Source organism: Poecile atricapillus, chromosome 9 (assembly GCF_030490865.1).
Source record: "Poecile atricapillus isolate bPoeAtr1 chromosome 9, bPoeAtr1.hap1, whole genome shotgun sequence".
Classification (NCBI taxonomy): domain Eukaryota; kingdom Metazoa; phylum Chordata; class Aves; order Passeriformes; family Paridae; genus Poecile; species Poecile atricapillus.
Genome location: NC_081257.1, coordinates 1,815,677 through 1,833,460, shown reverse-complemented (window position 1 = coordinate 1,833,460; position 17,784 = coordinate 1,815,677). Strand labels below are relative to the sequence as shown.

The following is a 17,784-nucleotide window of genomic DNA, read 5'->3' as shown; positions in this document are numbered from 1 at the left end:
TACCAAAAAACACCTCTGCACAGAAGGCTGAAATAGCAGCTTTAATCCGAGCCTTAGAGCTGGCAAAAAGAAAAGAAATTAACATCGACATGGATTCAAGGTATACATTTGGGCTGGTCCATGCACACGGAGCTATCTAGAAAGAAAGAAGAAGACTGTTGAACTCACAAAGGAAGAACATTAAACATGCACAAGAGATACTGTTAGATGCAGTGCAGCTTCCTGAGAGGTATCAATGCCATCATGCGTATCAAAGCACACCAAAAAGTAAACTCTAAATTAGAAGAGAGAAACATGCTGGCAGATAGAGAGGCAAAGGGTGCAACCAAAAGTGAGGTACCTAATGAAGCAGTTAAGTCAACACTAATACCAGAGGGAAAGATTTCCATTGAAGGTAAGCTGGTATATAATAAGAAAGACAAGAAACTCATTCAAGTGGAAAGAGTAAGTTATAATCAAGAGAGATAGGCTATAACAAAAGAAAAGGAACTCATAGTCCCCTCCCACCTGCTATGGTCATTAGAACAAAGAAAACATGAAAAAACACATTGGGGAATAGATGCCCTGTACAACTAGTACTTACAAGAAAGAGTTATGGCCAGAAACTTACAGGGTACAGTGACACAAGTAACCCGCCAATGCAGTCTTTGCCTCCAAACTAACCCTAAAAATATCCCAAAGCCTAAAGTTGGACAAATTGGGAAAAGCTGTAAACCTGGGCAGCAATGGCAAATTGATTTCCTAGAATTGCCCAGGAAAGGGGGGTATTGATGCCTATCAGTGTTAACTGATTCCTTTTCAGGAGGGCCAGAAGCCTTCCCCACCAAGACAGCTAAAGTGCAGGAGGTGACTAAAATGTTGTTGCAAGAAATAATACCACGTTTGTAACTTTTCCCTAAAAAGTCCTTTTTGTTTTTCTCTTTTTCTGCTGTATCTCTTCTGTATTTTTCTTTTTATTCTTGGATTTCTCAGCCTCCTTTGGACTGAATTCTTTTGGGATTCTCCCTCGTGGGGAGCCCTGCTTATCCCAGTTCTTCTGATTTGAAGAAAACTCCTGAGCTCGTTAGAATCTTGTTTCTCGTGTTTATTAACAGGTGATCACAAAACTTAACAGGTCTCTCCAGGCTGGCTACACAAGGTTAATCTTTGCAATCTGGTGCATTTCTTTCTTCTGATGGTAGAAACAAGACCTTGTGGCATACTTTGTGTCTGATGCACAAAATGGCCCCGAACTACGCGGTTCTTTTATCTTTATACCTATTTTTACCCAATTAACAATAGACACGTATATTATTTTTCTTAATGACCCAAAGACCCATCACCTGTGTGCAGCACCGTGGCATTTTCTGTCCAATCACTTACTATTACCCAAAAAACCTCTAGGAGAAGAACATGAAGATGAAAGAAGAAGGGACAAGGGACAACACCCTTAATCCTCCATCTTGTCTCCTGTTCTCTAAACTAACTTTTTCACCCAGTGATTTAAAAAAACTTTCTAATCTACACAATTACACTTTTAGCTTTTTCCATCTAACTTTAACGTTTGTTTTCATGTATCACCATGAAAACCTGCTCATGAATTTCATACTATATGAAATTCAGTGTTTTTTTGGATCTTATAACTAAGTATCAGAAACAAGGGCACACACTCTGTATTCCAGACTCCAACAACATTTTGGAGTTCCAGCCAATATCTTCAGATAGAGGGTCACATTTCATTTAGGCCCTGAACAAACAACTTCAAGGAATTGAGAAATGTGTGGCTGGAGCCTGGAAGAGAAAATTCAATGGGCCAGTACATGATGTACAACCTGGAGATTGTGTATGTTAAGTCTTTTGCAGAAAAGCCCCTAGAACCACAGTGGGAAAGACCGTTCCAGGTGCTCCTCACCACCTTTGCTGCGGTTGAGAACAGAGAGCGGAAAGCCTGGATCCATCACTCCCAAATGAAGAAAGCCCCCAAGGGAATCTAGAGTCACACTGGGCGTAAAGGAACTGAGGTTGACGCTCATTTGGAACACTGAATAGATAGACCTGTAATCATTATGTGCATAATGTGAAAAGTTGGGACTTGTGTAACATTTGCTCATCATTACTGAAGCAGCACCATGCAGGTACACTATAACCAAGGTGGATCGGTGCCAAGAGAAGGCATATGACCCTCAATCACGTAAGGCCTTGAATGTGATGCTGGAGGTTGCAAATGCGAGTCTGTGGGAAGGGAGAAATGTTTGAAGATGTGAATGTACACTTGTACAAGATGGGTTTCATGAGGCCTACCATCTGCCTATGGAACTCATCCAGATAAGTCCTGAATGCTGTGACAAATGCTTGACCGAGTGTCCAGAGTTTAGACTAACATAGAAGGGTGTGCAGTGAAAGGGTATAATCTTGGTCTTAACAACACTCAATTATGTGTTGTCCCTCGAGACAAGACCAAAATTCATCCTAGAGTGCCGAAAAAGACTGTGACCACCCAAGTGCCCAAGATCCCAGAAGAAGAAAAGAAACTATTTATAACACCCATGATCATCCAGAATGGTCCCTGAAACGAAAAGAAATGGAAATGCAAATAAACACCTCTGATGTTTGGCCAGAATGCACCCCATTTCTCAAAAATCCTTTTATGGATAAGGTCAGTTAGCTTCAAAAACATATGTCCTCTCACTTTAAGAGAAAGAGAGATCTAACTGGTCTGCTATGGACAGGATTAAGAGTTTTGAACACTGTAGAGACAGAAGTGTTAATGAACAAACTGACCACAGTAGGGAGTGAGTTGGTTAAATAACAACAGCCTTTGCAATCCTCTTTGTTGGCACTAGGCAACAACCATTGAAAATTGACCAAATTATTACCCGGATGGGAAGAAACAAAAGAAAAGGATCATGAAATAATAATTAATGCACTTGGTACTGCTAGTAAAAACATTTCTTTAGCTCTTGGATGTACACAGGCACAGCTGTGGATGCAGTCAGTGGCTGCCGCAGTCATTAAGGAAGGTGGAGAGGGGATATTCTCTGCCAAAGTTCGTGAAGTGGTTTGAGACAATGCTTCCAACATGGAGAGAGAGCTTCAGTCCTGGTGGATTTTAATGAACTTCACCTATGATCCTATGATGAGTATGGTAACAGCCTTTGTTCTGACCATCTATGATGTGTCAGTAAGCTTAATACATCCAGTAGTAGCTCTAGGGTTAAATCATGAAAAAGCTGTGTTATACCCTTCGGAGCACAGAATGTGTGCGTGAGAAGTTGAAGGAAAGTAGCAAACCATCAATTTAGAACCTTGTTCTATGAGAAAGCAGTTAAGATACATATGTGAAAGGATTTTAGAAGATGACAAAGACACTTGTTGAGACACGGACCAGATCATCTGCCACTTTGAAATGCATTTGGTGAACCAAACTTTGCTTGTATAGACAGGGCAAGGTTACGTTTGTCTCAGGACAGCATGTCCCACCAGAATGATAGACAATCAAATAGTGACTGAAACATGGTGTTTAATTTATGTGTTTGTAACTTTGTTAAAAATTGAAGGCTGTGACTTTTCTTATCAAGCACCCATGATATCACAGCAGTACATAAAAGCAAATTTAGCAACTGCGCAGGAAATATCGCCTGTGCCTATAGGGATGAATGTAACCCTAGTTGCTCAGTTGCTTAAGCACCATGAGTTGAATGAAATCCTAAGAGAAATCAAAGCTGCAGATAGAAGAACTTTGATCACCATACATAACTATACTGAGACAATTGGAGAAGTTTTTAAGAGATTTGAAAGACAGTTGTCTCATCATTGGTGGGATGTATTTTTGGAAAGTCACCAATGGGGACTGGTACACTGAACAGCCTAATTCACCCTGTCATTGTTTTGCTTATTCTAGCAAGTGTTTGTTTCATTTTATCTGTTGTAATGTTTGTCTGGAACTAGAAAATGTTGTGAAGAGTAGCAGCTTTGACATTGCTATCAAGAGTGTATGGCTTAGAGCTGAAAGAAAGTAGCCATGCAGCCTTGATAGCTGAACAATTTGTATACTGAGCAAAAGAATTTACTCATGTGAAAGAAGAAGTGGGGGATGAAGCACAAGCCTGAAAAAGTTTTAGATTTTGGAAAAGTCGGAGTTTTAATTAAGATCTGTCATTCCTGAAATTTCTAACTAAAACAAACAGAGAGACCATGCTAAAACCACAGGCAAATGGGGAGGCCTTATCAAGGCGAGAAGATGGAGGCGCTGACTCAGGCGTAAGCAAGAAAATAGAAAACCTGATAAAGACAATAGTAAATCAGAAAGGCTCACTCAAACAAGAAACTAAGAGCCCAGACAGACGCCCATCTGGCCCATTTGTCATCTTACCCTGAAAGGTAGGAAGGTCAAGATGAATTCCTTTCTCCCTTCCAGGGCCCCTACTCATAAAAAGACCACCGACTTATTTCAAAGAACAAACCAGGCATGCTTAACTGCCTTTTATTCATTAACATGAGAAGTGGAGACTGGGTGGTAACTGACTTATGAATATGTATTTGTATTCAATACTTTTGTAAATAAAAGTCTGATACCATCTCTACTCAGGGCCGTGTGCATATTAGGGATGACCCAGCACCAGTCCAGCACTGATTAAACATATCCTTTCTAATTAAAACAATTAGAGAGTTTTTGTCCATCTCAGTTGGATATTGATACTAGATCATATCCATCTTTTGGTAAATCACCTGATACCTAAGATTCCCCTCTAATGCATAACCCTCCCTCTTAATTTTTAATTCTTAGGAATTTATGGTATTTCCCCATTGTCTCTTTCATCTTTCAATATCCAATTTCATTTATCAGCAAACCTACAGTTTGTTTGTAAAGGCAAATATCTTTTTTCCATTCATCAACCAGTGGAATCTTTCCCACGGATTCTTTTATCTCTCAGTGCTAGTTTTATCTACCAGCAGACCCACAGCTTATTTGTAAAGACAAATCCGTTATTCCTCTCAATCCCTCTCCTTTTATTTTTTTAATAATTGTCTTTGCAAACTTTAGTTATCATTAACTTCATTTCTTGTTCCTGGGTCTTTTTTGATTTTGCAATTATTTGCAGTGACGTCAATTTCAGTCCGTTTGCAGCCATCTCTGGATCAGTAGGCATGGCTAATACTTGCATCTGTTTGATCACGTGTTGAAGAAGTTGTACTAAGCAAGGGATGATGCATGATAAAAAGGTTAGAGTTGCTGCAGCACAAAAAAAGCATTTGTTTAATCTATAGTTCATGAGGTAACCACAGAAACATGTCCCATTCTCCCGTATATGCTTCCTGTTCTATTTAGACAATAAATGCCTCTTTCAGAAGAATGAAGCTGCAATGGACTTCTTTCTTCATCCCAAAATCTTGTTTCTATTATGGACCTCACCCAGGGTGCTAACCCACTACTAAGGTTTGACTGGGCTGGCCACCTATGGCCAGTTTTCAGATTCCCCTGGGCCTCTACAGACCCAACAATTGCTAAAGGTTTCTGCTACTTCTTCTCCTAAGGCTAAAAAATTATTTTCCGAATTTTTGCCCCAGCCTAACTGACAGTATAAAGGTAAGATTATTAAGAGAAGCATTCTAATGGTGGCATCTAATTTCCTGACCTAATTTTCACTTTCACGTTGTCTCCTGCACCACCTGTGGTGAGTGAAGGCACAGAAACAGCTTAACATAAAGAAAGCCATGACAGCCAGGATTGGCCTCTAATGACTGGAGGTTGGAGAGAAGGGATGCCCACACAAACTATTTCAGCAGGCCGTCTGTGGGGAGGCACTCGGGGCTCCCCCCGATGTCAACGCACTGGCTACTGCTCTGGTCCACTCCTGTGGAGTGTCAGTCACAGCTTCCCATCCTTCTCCTCCAGCTGAGATGTCCAAATCTCCGAGGCTTCAGGGATCTTGACCTGAGTGCGATGGGTCCACCTGTGTTCAGCTCTCCTGATGGCTGTTTCTGTGGTCAGCAACACTTGGAAGAGTCCAAGCCACTTAGCCACCAGTGGTGCTTCTTTCCACTCCTTAACTAGGACCCAGGCTCCTGGCTGGATGTTGTGAACAGCAAAGTGCAAAGGCAAGGTCTGTGCCAGCTGAGTTTCCTGTTGAAGAGATTTCACAAGAGTCAGTATCTGGGCCACAAATTGTTTTCAATATATATCACTTATCTTTAGCCCTGCCCCAGGCTGAGAATTACAAGGATAAGGAATTCCAAACATCAATTCAAAGGGAGATAGTTGAATATCCCCCCTGGGTCTGGTCTTTATTCTTGCCAAAGCCAGTGGCAAGAGCTGTACCCACAGCATCTTCATTTCTATCACCAGCTTCAGGAGATGTTCTTCATTTCCCCATTCATCTGTTCAACTTGGCCTGAACTCTGGGGGTGCCAGGGGGTTCCATTGTATCCCTAAAGCAGTCATTATACCTTTAAGAAATTTTTTGTAAAATGAGTTCCCCTATCTGAGTCTACTGCCTCCACAATCCCATAGCTTGGAATTATTTGTTCCAAAAATACTTTAATAACTGGTCTTGTAGTTGCTGAAATGTCTGGAAACGCTTCTGGCCACCCTGTTAACTGGACACACTATTACCAGAAGATATTTAAATCTTGCCACTCGAGGCATTTCAGTCAAATCTACCAGGCATCTCTGGAAAGGATGTACAGGCCAGGGCCTCCCTCCCCTGGTAAGTTTCATTGTAACTCTGTTACTGTTTTGAGCACAAATCAAATGACCCTCAATAGCTGGCTTTGCCAGAGTAAAAAGACCCACAGCAGCATACATTCTGAGGAAGGCTTCTGCTATTCCTCGGGAGCCCCAGTGACTTCCTTCATTAAGTTGTTTTAACAACTGTAAAGCTAGAGCTTTTGGTATCCACTGCTTACTATCCCTTGTAAACCAATTACCCCCTCCTTCCTCTGCCCCACTCCCTTTAACTATCTCAAGTTCCTCTGGTGGAAAAGACAGCTTCTCTGGCAGTGGTGTATGGATGCTAACTATGAGCAAAAGCAGGGAGCACAGTGCCTGTGGAAAAGCAGGCCGCAGAACTTTCTCAGTCTCACCTGAGAAAAGTGGCCTGGGAATTCATAAAGGGGAATTCAAACAATCCTCAGAGATAGAAGACAGCCTTGCAGGTGCTGTTTGTCAGTTCCTTGTTTTCTTGCAAGAGAAGGTCGAGGGGTGGTGTATCCCACTGACCAATGATGGTAATGTGTTAGTTTACTGACTAATGAGAGTTTTAGCCTTGCTGTACTTTCATGTATCGGTCTATAAAAGAAGATCTGAGGTAATAGACCTCGCTCTCCTGTTCAATGCACAAGAGAGTCTGTGGCGTTCTTCTCGCCGTTCCCACTAGAGCGACAGCGGTGCAGTTACTGGGAGTAAGGGAAGCATCTTGGAGATTTCTGGCAATAATGCAGCTTTCCAAGCTTCTTCATCAGCCAGTCAGTTTCCTATTGCTTCCTTTCAGCACCCTGCCTGGTTCCCCTTGATGTGTATTATTGTCATCCTTTTTGCTGAATTCACCACCTCTAATAGGCAGGAGCTTAAGTTCTCATGAGCCAACATTTTTCCCAGCATGTTAATAAACTTCTTTCTATCCATAGTTTCCCAAATGCATGTATTTCCCCATAGGCATATTTAGAATCAGTAAAACCATTCACTGTCTAGTCCCGGTGTAATTCACGGGCTCTCACAAGCACACACAGCTCCGCTGTCTGAGCTGACCAGGTGGGCGGTAACCTCTGCCTTTCTTTTAATTGCTTTCCATTCACCATAGAGTATCTTGTAAGTCGTTTCCCTTCCATTACCCTTGAAGGCTCATCAATAAACACATTTTCTCCATCAGGCCAGGGAGTAGCTCTGTAGATCTTCCCCCTCCCGAGTCTGGAGATCTACTACCTGAATGCAGTCATGGGTTACTTGGCTTCACGCATCAGGGCCCCTCAAGCAGGAGGCTGGGTTAAACTTTATCCCACTTTTAAATTCTACATCTTCCTGTCCCATTAAACAAAATTCATACTGTAATGACCGAGCGCTGGTCATCCACTTAGAGGCTCTCCCAGTTAACAAAGCTTTAATCTTATGCGAAATTTTAACAATCAATATCCTCTCCTTGTCAGCTTTTGGGCAGCAGCCACCATCAGAGCTGTGGCTGCACAGTTCTGCAGACAATGGGGCAGCCTCTGGCTATCAGGTTTAACCACTTAGATAGGCAACAGGCTTCCGTGTTCCCCCATGCTCTTGCATCAAAATTCCTTTACCATGACTTTGTTTAACATCCACATACTGCAACAACTTAACTCTTGAGGGTGGAGTCAACTCTCTTAATATTTTTTTGCAAAGCTTGCCCAAAAAAAAGAGGCGACTCTGTATAAGCATGATCCTGTTCAGCGGCAAGCAATGCCACTGCCTAAAGCAAATCACATTTCTTTGGTAACCAATTGCTCCCTGTCCCTATTTTTTGCATCAAGTCCCTCTTAAGCATAGGGAGGTGACTCACAAATTAACCTTTTTGAAGGAAACTTTAATATTTCTAACATTTTATAACTTTTAACATTATTAACCTTTATTAAGGAAAGATAATAAAATACTTTCCCTTGAAGTTTTCCTATAGCCCCCACAGAGGAAGCTGCATGAAAAATACCTAGGTCTGCATAGGACAACACCATCCCCACAAGGCTGCAGCTGCAGAATCAGCCTCAGGATTAGAACTTGCCAATTCTAGCTCTCCACAACAGACCACAGACTGGTGGGCGTGTTCCCCACAAGGTAGGAGTTGCAGAATTGGCTTCATAACTAAAACCTGCCAATTCTGGCTTTTTACAACAAAACACACAAAAAGCAGAGGGATGTAGTCCCCTCCAACAGGAGCCTTTCAGCTCTGCACAAAACCCCATGCAGACAAATGAATTAAATCCTCAGATTCATTTACTACAATTTCTACAATTCTCTCCAAGAAATATGCATTCAAACTTCTGAGCCTACAGAAGAAACCACAATTTTCACAAATCTCTTCAACAATCAAAAAATCCTTTTGACAATTTTTCCCCTTTCAGGGGTAAAAATTAAGGTGGATCGAGAGACTCCTGTGTTTACTAGGACACACACCTCCTCTCGATCCAGACCCACTTTAAAAGTTAACAAAGGCTCCAGCTTGGTGGGTCCCTGGCACAACGGGAGCCCTTGACACTCTTTGCAATCCATTTCCATTATCCTCTGGACTTCCTCCTCCTGAGGGTCCAGATGTTTTTGCAGACATTGCCGTTCCCAGTGTCCCACTGCCCTGCAGACAGCACACTGATTCTTTCCCAGCTGCTGTTTGGGTTGGGTCTCCCCTGCTGGGGAGAGAATACTTCTGCCACTTCCTTGTGGCCGACCCCATCCCCTCTATCCCGGGGGACCCCTTGGACCCTGCGCTTTTTCCCTCTTGGGCTGGAAAAATTCTGCCACCACCTTCACCTTTCCTCCTGGTGCTCACTCTATTTACCACACACCGTATACCAGAGCCAGTCTCTGTCCTGCCACATTGTCCAAACAGCTCCTTCCCGCTCTGGCGCTCCCGGCGGGCACAGCCGGCAGCACCACAGGCGGCCTCACAGGGCCGGCAGACACTGCCACCCCTGCCCGGGGCTGGTGCGGTCAGGCACTGCCTGGTGCTGAGTCCTGGCAGCCCCACAGGCCCCCAGCCTGTGCTCCCACACCTCCATGCCTGCTCCTGCTGCTCCTTGCCTCAAACATATCTCTTCACACTCCCCTTTAACCAATTCTGTTCCAACACACCAACACGATCCGTCCATCCCCTCTTCTCAAGACTCCTTCTTGACTCCCCTTATTGTCCCCCCCTGGTGTGGATTTTCAAGACCCCTTCCCAACTCCCCTTACTGCCCCCCCCGGGCGTGGAGTGTCAAGACACCTTCTCAATTTTCCCTTACTGCCCCTTTTGGGCATCTATATCCTTAATTCACTCGGGGAGAATGGAAAATCCACATTCTTCCAAGGGATCCTTTGGAGATATTTTGGGATCGTCATCCCTTTTGCCGGGGCCCCTTCTCAGCTTTACCTTTGCTACCCTCCATGGGTGCCCTGTTTTACCTGTGCTACCCTCCATGGGTGCACTCTCAGGTTTGCTCCCCAAAGATCCCATTTTACTCACCAGTGAGATTTTCAGTGGTCCTTCCCTGTGGTCTCTTCATGGACCCCCCTGGTCCACCTCTCGTCTGTCTCCTGGACAGTCTCGGGAACCCAATCGATCGCCCGGTGCTGGCCACCACCAAGGGCAGCTAACCACCAAAACTGGGTGAGGCGCCTTCAGCTGCGCTCACTGCCCACCGCCCTGGATGCTGGAAATATCCCAGGCAGAGCTGCCATTTGTCAGGAAAATTAATGCACAAACACCAGAGGTTTATGTCCAAAATGAAGACAGAGGAGTCCTTTCACTTTATTCGAATAAAGGGAGAGGCCATGGGCCCTAGGGTCTCTCAAATTTTTGGAGGGTGCAGCCTCCTTTTTATCCTAATTTCCCAGCCACATGTCTCTTCTCTCTTTCCCCATTGGCTGAGGTACTTGAGAGCTACAGACTTCCTGGAGTGCCTGGTACCTAAGATTCCACCATAATGCATAAGCCCCCACTTCATTCTTAACTCTTGTGGAATTCATGGTGTTTCCCCAGTGTCCCTTTCGTCCTTTAGTAGAATCCATCCCATTTTTTCTGTTATCTCTCAGTGATAATTTTCATCTTATCAGCAGAACCACAGCTTCTTTGTAAAGACAAGCCTGTCATTCCCCCCAGAAACGAAAGCAGAGTGAACCTTTGAGGCCACCTCACTGCTGCCTGCCCCCACCCTTTTATTTGTAATGGATTTAATATTCTGAGTGCCAGTCTTTGCCTGAAATGGGCCCTCAGCAAGGAGCTGCTGGGCCTCCTGGCTGTGTCCCTTTGTGCTCCCAGTGCTTCTGGTCTGCTTTGGCTAGGAAACTTGTCCATCATGCACTCTGCGGCTGCTTCCTGTCATTCCAATGCACAGCCCTTTCCTGCTGCTTGCCATAGAAATACTCCGATTCTTTTATCAGGTAACTTACATCTTGCAGTTCATGACATTAAATTGTGTTCATCAGACTCTGTCATATCACCAGTTTCTGGAACACATTTTCACGCCTCCCAGCTGTAGCCCAAGGGAAGCTGTTTCTGTCTGGCATCACAGAAGTGGCAGGTTTTTTGCAAAGACAGCCTTTTACAAAGGACTTCTTGCTTGCATTAACATCCAAGGAGCTGCTTTCAAAGACAGACAAAAAATCCACGAGCAAACAGCAAACCAACCAAACAGTATATTATTTTTAACTCTTGCTTTTAGTATTTTCCAAGCTGGCCTCCTTTTTCCAGTGCAGTGTTTTTCCTTTGGACAGAAAAACAGCCTTGCCAGATGATGTGACTTAACAAGGAAAACAGAACTTACACACAGTGGATAGATTAAAGATAAACATGCAGAGCCCCATTATCACAGACATCATCATTTATTTTCTGTTTATTTTTGTGTCAGATTGTTTTCAGAAGGCTGAGAACAGTATCTCAGATCCTGTGGTTAGTTTGGTGCCACAGCCACTTATCTGTCCCTTCTTATTACTTGTCTTTTCTATAGTTCCTCTGCCCATTTGTTGCTCTTGGATCTCTGCCTCCTTCACCTGATTTTTATCTTTTTCTGGATTTGTGGGGCTTTTGGCGTTGGTTCTGGTTTTTTTTTAGTGGTTGTTTTGTTTGTCTCTTTTGTGGGGTCAGAGTTTTGCTTTTGTTCTTTGATTTAGTTTTTTCCCACTTAACAGTTGGAATCAGGTTGTGATTTGTATTGCAAAGTTTTGAAGCGCAGGTGTTGCACATAAAGGTCAGTTTTGTTTTTAAAGTCATCTCAGACACAAATCTGCAAACCCCTGTGACCTTGAGGACTGTGTGCTCTCAGACAGCAAATTGTGCATGAATAGGAAACTTGTAGTTCCTGTCTCCATTACACACAGCAAAATGTAAAGGGCTTGGAACAGGACTGTTGCCGCCCATATTGCTTGGTTTTATTAAGTTCAGAGGTGGTTTACCCCAGTTCCTCCCCGGTCATAAAGAATGGTTTGTCCCCAGTTGCCCATCATTGTAAACCCTTCCCATTTTTCCAGATTGTTCCCCATCCATCACCCCAATGCTGCCCCTAAGCCCTGTCAATCTATGTGAACCCCCACCTTTTGTTCCAGTTCTTTCCTTGCCTATCATCCCTTCCTCGACGCCCCATTGATTGTACAGTTGCTTCCCCCCCCCCCGGGTCCCTACCATTGGTCCTGCATATTGTAATCCCCACCCATAACCCCTCCGTTGCTGTTGTCCCATTGGTCACCATATGAGCCGCCCACGGTCCTTAAAACCTGGTGCATGGGGGTGCCCAGGGTCTCGGCTCAGACCTCTCCCCTGTGATCCCAGCCCTGCACCTGTTGGAATAAACTTGTTCCTGGGAAATCGGGAGAGCTTGAGCACTCTTTCTCCCTTCGTCACAACCCGTGTCGCCCTGTGAGCCACGACGCCAGAGCGCAGAGGAGCTCTGGAGGTTCCAGGTTGAGCCTCGCAGTGCTTGCCTGGTTCCCCACTCCTGCCGCTGACATCGGCCACAGCTAGCCGAGGCAAAAGGGGCCGAGCGGGCAGCGACACAGGACCAATTTATTCTGCTGCCATGCCATAAAACGGTGTCAGATTTATCAAAGAACTCTCCTCTTCCAGGATGGGCTGTGCAAGGATGATCCCTCAGCTCCTGTGTGGATGTGCTGAGCAGCAGGCCAGACGCACGACTGTCATCCATAGCCAGCCTCTGTCTGCAAAGAGAACAGGGAGCTGCAGCTCTGAGGAGCTCAGGGGTTAGTGAGCAAACAGACCAAATCCCTAATTTCTATCAGTTACTTTACAGGAGTGTTTGTTGCTGTTATAGTTTTAAATTCCAGCCCAGAGCTGGAAAAAAAGACCCCTGGTAGTTTGCATGAGCTATGAAGGGAAGAGATTCTTTTCAACGGGTTCCAGCTCTGCTCATTCTTTGAATTAAAAGCAGAGCAAAACTCTTCTGTTGGTCACATCAAGCCAACATAAGTTTGAACAGTCTATGAAAGACAGAAGAATGTAAAAAATTATTTCATTTTATAGTACTTACAGTCTTGTAATTCTGCCATGGGATAATAACAAACTATATCAAAGAACTGGAGAAAGAACTGGAAAAGAAGATTTTTTAAAAAAACTTTAAAAGAAGTGAATTAATTTCATACACAGAGCTATGTAGTAAAAATATAGTCATTTAAACTGCTCAAAGCCTAAGAAGATAATGGAGCCCTGCGGCCTAGTCATGTGCAGTGCAGCCTCAGCTGCCCCTTGGAGCCCAAAGCTGCCAAGGCTCAGGGCTGGGATGAGCCTTCACCCAAAACTGGCTCCAAGACCGATTGGGAGTCAATCCAGAACAGGGCTCACACAAAGAGCAAAGTCTCAAGGCCAAAGCCAAACCTTCATCAGGTTGGATTGGTTTTAACACTGAACTGTAGCGAATTTTCTTGTCCTGTAACATCACTGTTAGCATGAAACTTTATATGAGCTCTTAAATAACCTCTGTCCTATCATGAAATGAATGTCAAGTATTGTGAACTTGCTTTGCCTCTGCCTGCTGCTCATGGAGCTGCTCTTGGCCAGGCAGCCTCAGTGGCAGCCAGCACTGGCTGCAGCCCCAGCGGGCTCCCCAGGACAAGGCCCAGCAATCAGGAGGCCAATGAAAGGCCTGGGCAGCAGCAGAACTCTCAGCAGAGTTATTTGGGCAACCAAGGACTAGCCACAAGTTCACAGCAGCATGACTACGAATCAGGCTACCAGTGTTATGAGCAGAGTTTTAAGAAAACTGTGGAGAAAAATCAACAAATTACCGTCTGATCTTGTAGACTTCCTGGATCCCAAAATAGCAGAATATCAGGACAAGGGGCACAGTGAACAGTGTCACTACTGTGCCTATCATGCAGGACCTGCAGACATCCTGGGGGCAGACAATTCTTGGCAGGCGCACGGGATCCTCAACATAGACTCCAGTTTCTGTGATAACATCTACGGAAGCAATGGGCAGTGTGAGCCCGTGCTGTGCTCCACTGCTGAGCTGGCAGCACGCTGGATACGGCCAGGACGTTCTCTGTTTGCCCCAGAGCTGGGGCCTGCAGGCACCTTGCTGCCCCTTGGCACAGGCTGTGCCACCCAACAGAGCCCAGAAGGCCGGGAGCAGAGCCCAGGGACAGCGCAGCTGCTTGAGCAGTGGCTCCTTCCAGGGACTCGAGTCAAAGCCATCCCTGAGCAGCCACAGCCACCCCTGACCCTCCCTGCCCTGTGACAGCTCCCCCAGCACAAGGAGACAGAGCCAGGCCCTGTCAGGACACACTGGAGCTCTGGCCTCCCTCTCTGCCCTTTCCCCACCGTGGTCACCCCTTGCAGCCGCTCCCAGGTTTCGGGATGTGTCTCACACGGAGGGACCCCAAGCAGGACTGCTCAGCCTGGCTGAGACTGGCACAGCAATCACCTTCTGTGGCACTGTCTGGTATGTCCTCCATTCGTGTAGCGGGATCTGGCATGAAGCCATTGCATTTTCCAGAAAGTTCTGCCTTCTGCAAAGAATTTTGTTCCATCTCTGGAGAAAGGAAGAGGCACAGCTGAATCAGATTGAATTACTGCCCATCGGGGAGGTGGCTTCTTCAGGAAGTAATACTGGTCAAAGACATATCCATGTCTTTGTCATGATTTCCAGATCAGGAAAATTCCAAGGCTCTTCAGGCTTACACAAGACTCTCCCTTCTCCTAAAACTGCCCTTTCTGATCTACCCCGAGACCAGGAAATTGCAGGGGATCTCAGGGTGTGCATGGCCATGGTGCAGTTTGGGCTCCCTGTCAGCTGATGCCAAATGCCTTCCTGCAGAGGCTGGGGAGAAGCTGCAGCCAGGCCAGGCTGGGAAACAGCCCTGCAGGCCGTGAAAGCAGCAGCAGGGCAGCGAGGCTGCCATGGATCCCTTCCTGCTGTGCCAGGCACGGCGTGTCCAGATGTGCAGAGAAAGGCCCCGGCTGCTGAGTCCCAGGAGAAGGCTGAGGGGCATGGACCCACCTTGTGCTCCCTGCTGCATTTCCTTCAGTATTTGCTGCATGGTATTGGATGGTTCATGAGGTTTCTTGTGTCCTGTAGCTGTGTTCTTTCTCGCTAGGGAACCTTAGAGGAAAATATTTCCATTTCCCAGGAGTGGATCCCACAAAACCATTGCTCAGCCTGTGGGGTCAGCAGGGACACACTACTCACCCCTGTGATGGGAGCTGGGCTTGTCTGCAGCATCCAGAACCGGAGCTGGGAAAGTCCTGACTGCACACACACTGTTGAGGGTTAGGTGTTCTTTTTGTTGTTGTTGTTGTTGTTCTGGCCTGCCCATGGAATTTTTACCCATTAGCTGTGGAGACAACCTAACTGTGGGTATTTAGTGGGTGATTGATAAAGGACAAAGAGTGGTCGGGCCCACGGGGGGAAGGGGGGGAAAAGACATTCGTTTGCTGGGTCGCGGAGCTGCTGCGGTGGAAAGAAGGGAATTTCGCCATCACCCAGACGGAGCTGCTGCTTCTTCTCCTTCTTCCCTCTTCGTTGGTTGGCCTCGCACCCCCTGTCCTGCCAGGACATGTGGCAGTGCCAGGCACCGCCGCGGAGCTGCTGATCCACCTCATCCACCGGCCCAGGATCTCAGCTCGTCCCTGCTGTTCCAGCTGACTGTTTCTCGGAGCCCTGCAGGAGCACCGGGACTGACTGCCCGAGGGGTTTGTGAAACAAAGCCTCTCCTCCATCCCATCTCAGCCGAGAAAGCTGTCACGGGGCCCCTGGTTCTGTTTTCTTGTTATTGCTGTAGTTATTGTTGTTTGTTTACCTGGTTATACTAGTAAAGAACTGTTATTCCTATCCCCAGATCTCTGCCTGAAAGCCCCTTGATTTCAAAATTGTAATAATTCGGAGGGAGGGGGGTCTACATTCTTTCATCCCAAGGGAAGCTCCTGCTCTCCCCTAACAGACACCTGTCTTCTAGAACCAAGACACACACCTGTAACTCAGCAGCCACAGAAGCTTCTCTCATCCCTGCCAGCTGGACTTTTGGGCTCTGAGCTGGCCGCCCTCCCAGAGTGAAAGGCCTTCATCTACCCTCACCATCTCCCAGAGGCTCAGTCCTGGATGTGGACTGGGAAGCCAGATCACCTTCACCAAGAGGCTTGGCTACAAAAAAGGCAGGACAGAACAGCTCCCATGTCTATGTAAGAGATCCTCAGGCTCCCTGAGGCCGGAAAAGGAGTTCTGCCAGGCACAGCCCTGGGGCACAGCCCTGGGCCTGGCCCCTTCCCTCTCTGCTCTTCTCCATGGCTGCACAGAGCACATGGAAGGAGACACTGGCATGGCACATGGGAAGAGGATTGACAGCTAAATGCTCCTTCCTGCCACTGACAGCGATGCTGTGGGATCACTCAGGGCTCCAGAAGGGAGCAGGGTGAGGTTTCCACAATCCATCAACCTTCAGACTCTTAAGGGAAATGGCACGAGACTGAGCTCTGCCCACATTGACACTGATTATTCTGTGCGGAAGGGGACATTGAGAACTTGCCTCCAGCATTTTCCATGGATCTCAAACCATCGTGTGCCAGGCCTTTCTGATAATCCACATTCTGTTCCCAATCTAGAAGGGATCACAGATCCGAACCATTTATTTTTCCATGGTGCCCACAGCGGAGCCGTGTCCGCCCCTTTGTCTGGCAGGAAAAGGGATGCGGGCAAAGCAGGCAGGTGCCACCCTGATCGATCCATTTGTCAGCCAAGCCTAAGCACCCCCAGTGTTTCTGGTTTCTTAACTAATTTCTCCCTGGTTTCTCTTTAACATGAGCAAGACAAGAGCATGGCACAGTCCAGTTTGACAGGTAAGGCTAGTGAACGACTGAGTGATTCCACTAAATTAAAAACCCAATGTGCTTGAAAGCCGATCTTCTGTTCGCTCAGGCCTCCTCACCTCTGTAGATGAGGTGACTTTATGCTGTTGCTTTGTGGGTTTTAAGAGGTCTGTGATAGAGATGAGGAAGTGTTAAATTCTTTCCAATGAGCTGCCCAAAGCAGTGACTTTAGTCTCTCTTTGGCTGGGAAGTAGCACCCTGGCCTTGCTGAACGCAGGCAGCAGCACGAGCAGGGCTCCTCCAGCAGCAGGGACACGCCACAAGCCAGGAGAGGACCATGGCACCAGAGGGGACCGTGGCACCACAGGGGACTGTGGCACCAGCCATGCCCAAGGTCTGAACAGGGTGGCAAAGTCAGGTGGTGCTACCAGGCTGCATGAACAGCCCAGACAAGGCATGGTGAGGAGCCAGCTCTGGGGGCTGTCCAAGGAGTCCTGTCAAGAGCAAATGGTTCTAATATTCTCTCTGGGATAAAAAAGGAGCCATCTCTTGAGTAAACTGGTGCTAATAAGTATTTTCTCACATATGGTGAGGTTTCTCTGCAAATGGGCTTTGATGGGAAATTTCTGACCACGTTTGGTTTTGATCTTGAAGTCCAGCAACTGAGTAGCTTTGGTGAGGAATGGAGAATTGTTTGCAGCTCACTATTTTCTCTGTACATGTAAGGAGAAGCCTTACATTTTAGCACAGGAGGAAGATAAGGGAAAAGTTTAAAAGCTTTCTCCTCCTGAAGTGACACTCTTTCCGAGGAGTCTGTGATGAGAATTTCCCTCAGCCACTGCCA

At 46.2% G+C, this 17,784-nt stretch overlaps 1 long non-coding RNA gene across 1 annotated transcript; it reads right to left on the bottom strand.

Annotated features, from left to right (window-relative positions):
* Positions 1-12,706: 12,706 nt before the first annotated feature.
* Positions 12,707-14,689, bottom strand: LOC131582287 (uncharacterized). Its single transcript, XR_009278307.1, has 4 exons — positions 14,563-14,689; positions 13,925-14,099; positions 13,171-13,228; positions 12,707-12,841 (listed from the first exon to the last, which is right to left on the bottom strand). It is a non-coding gene; the product is annotated as an uncharacterized LOC131582287 (long non-coding RNA).
* Between the last annotated feature and the right edge of the window lie 3,095 nt (positions 14,690-17,784).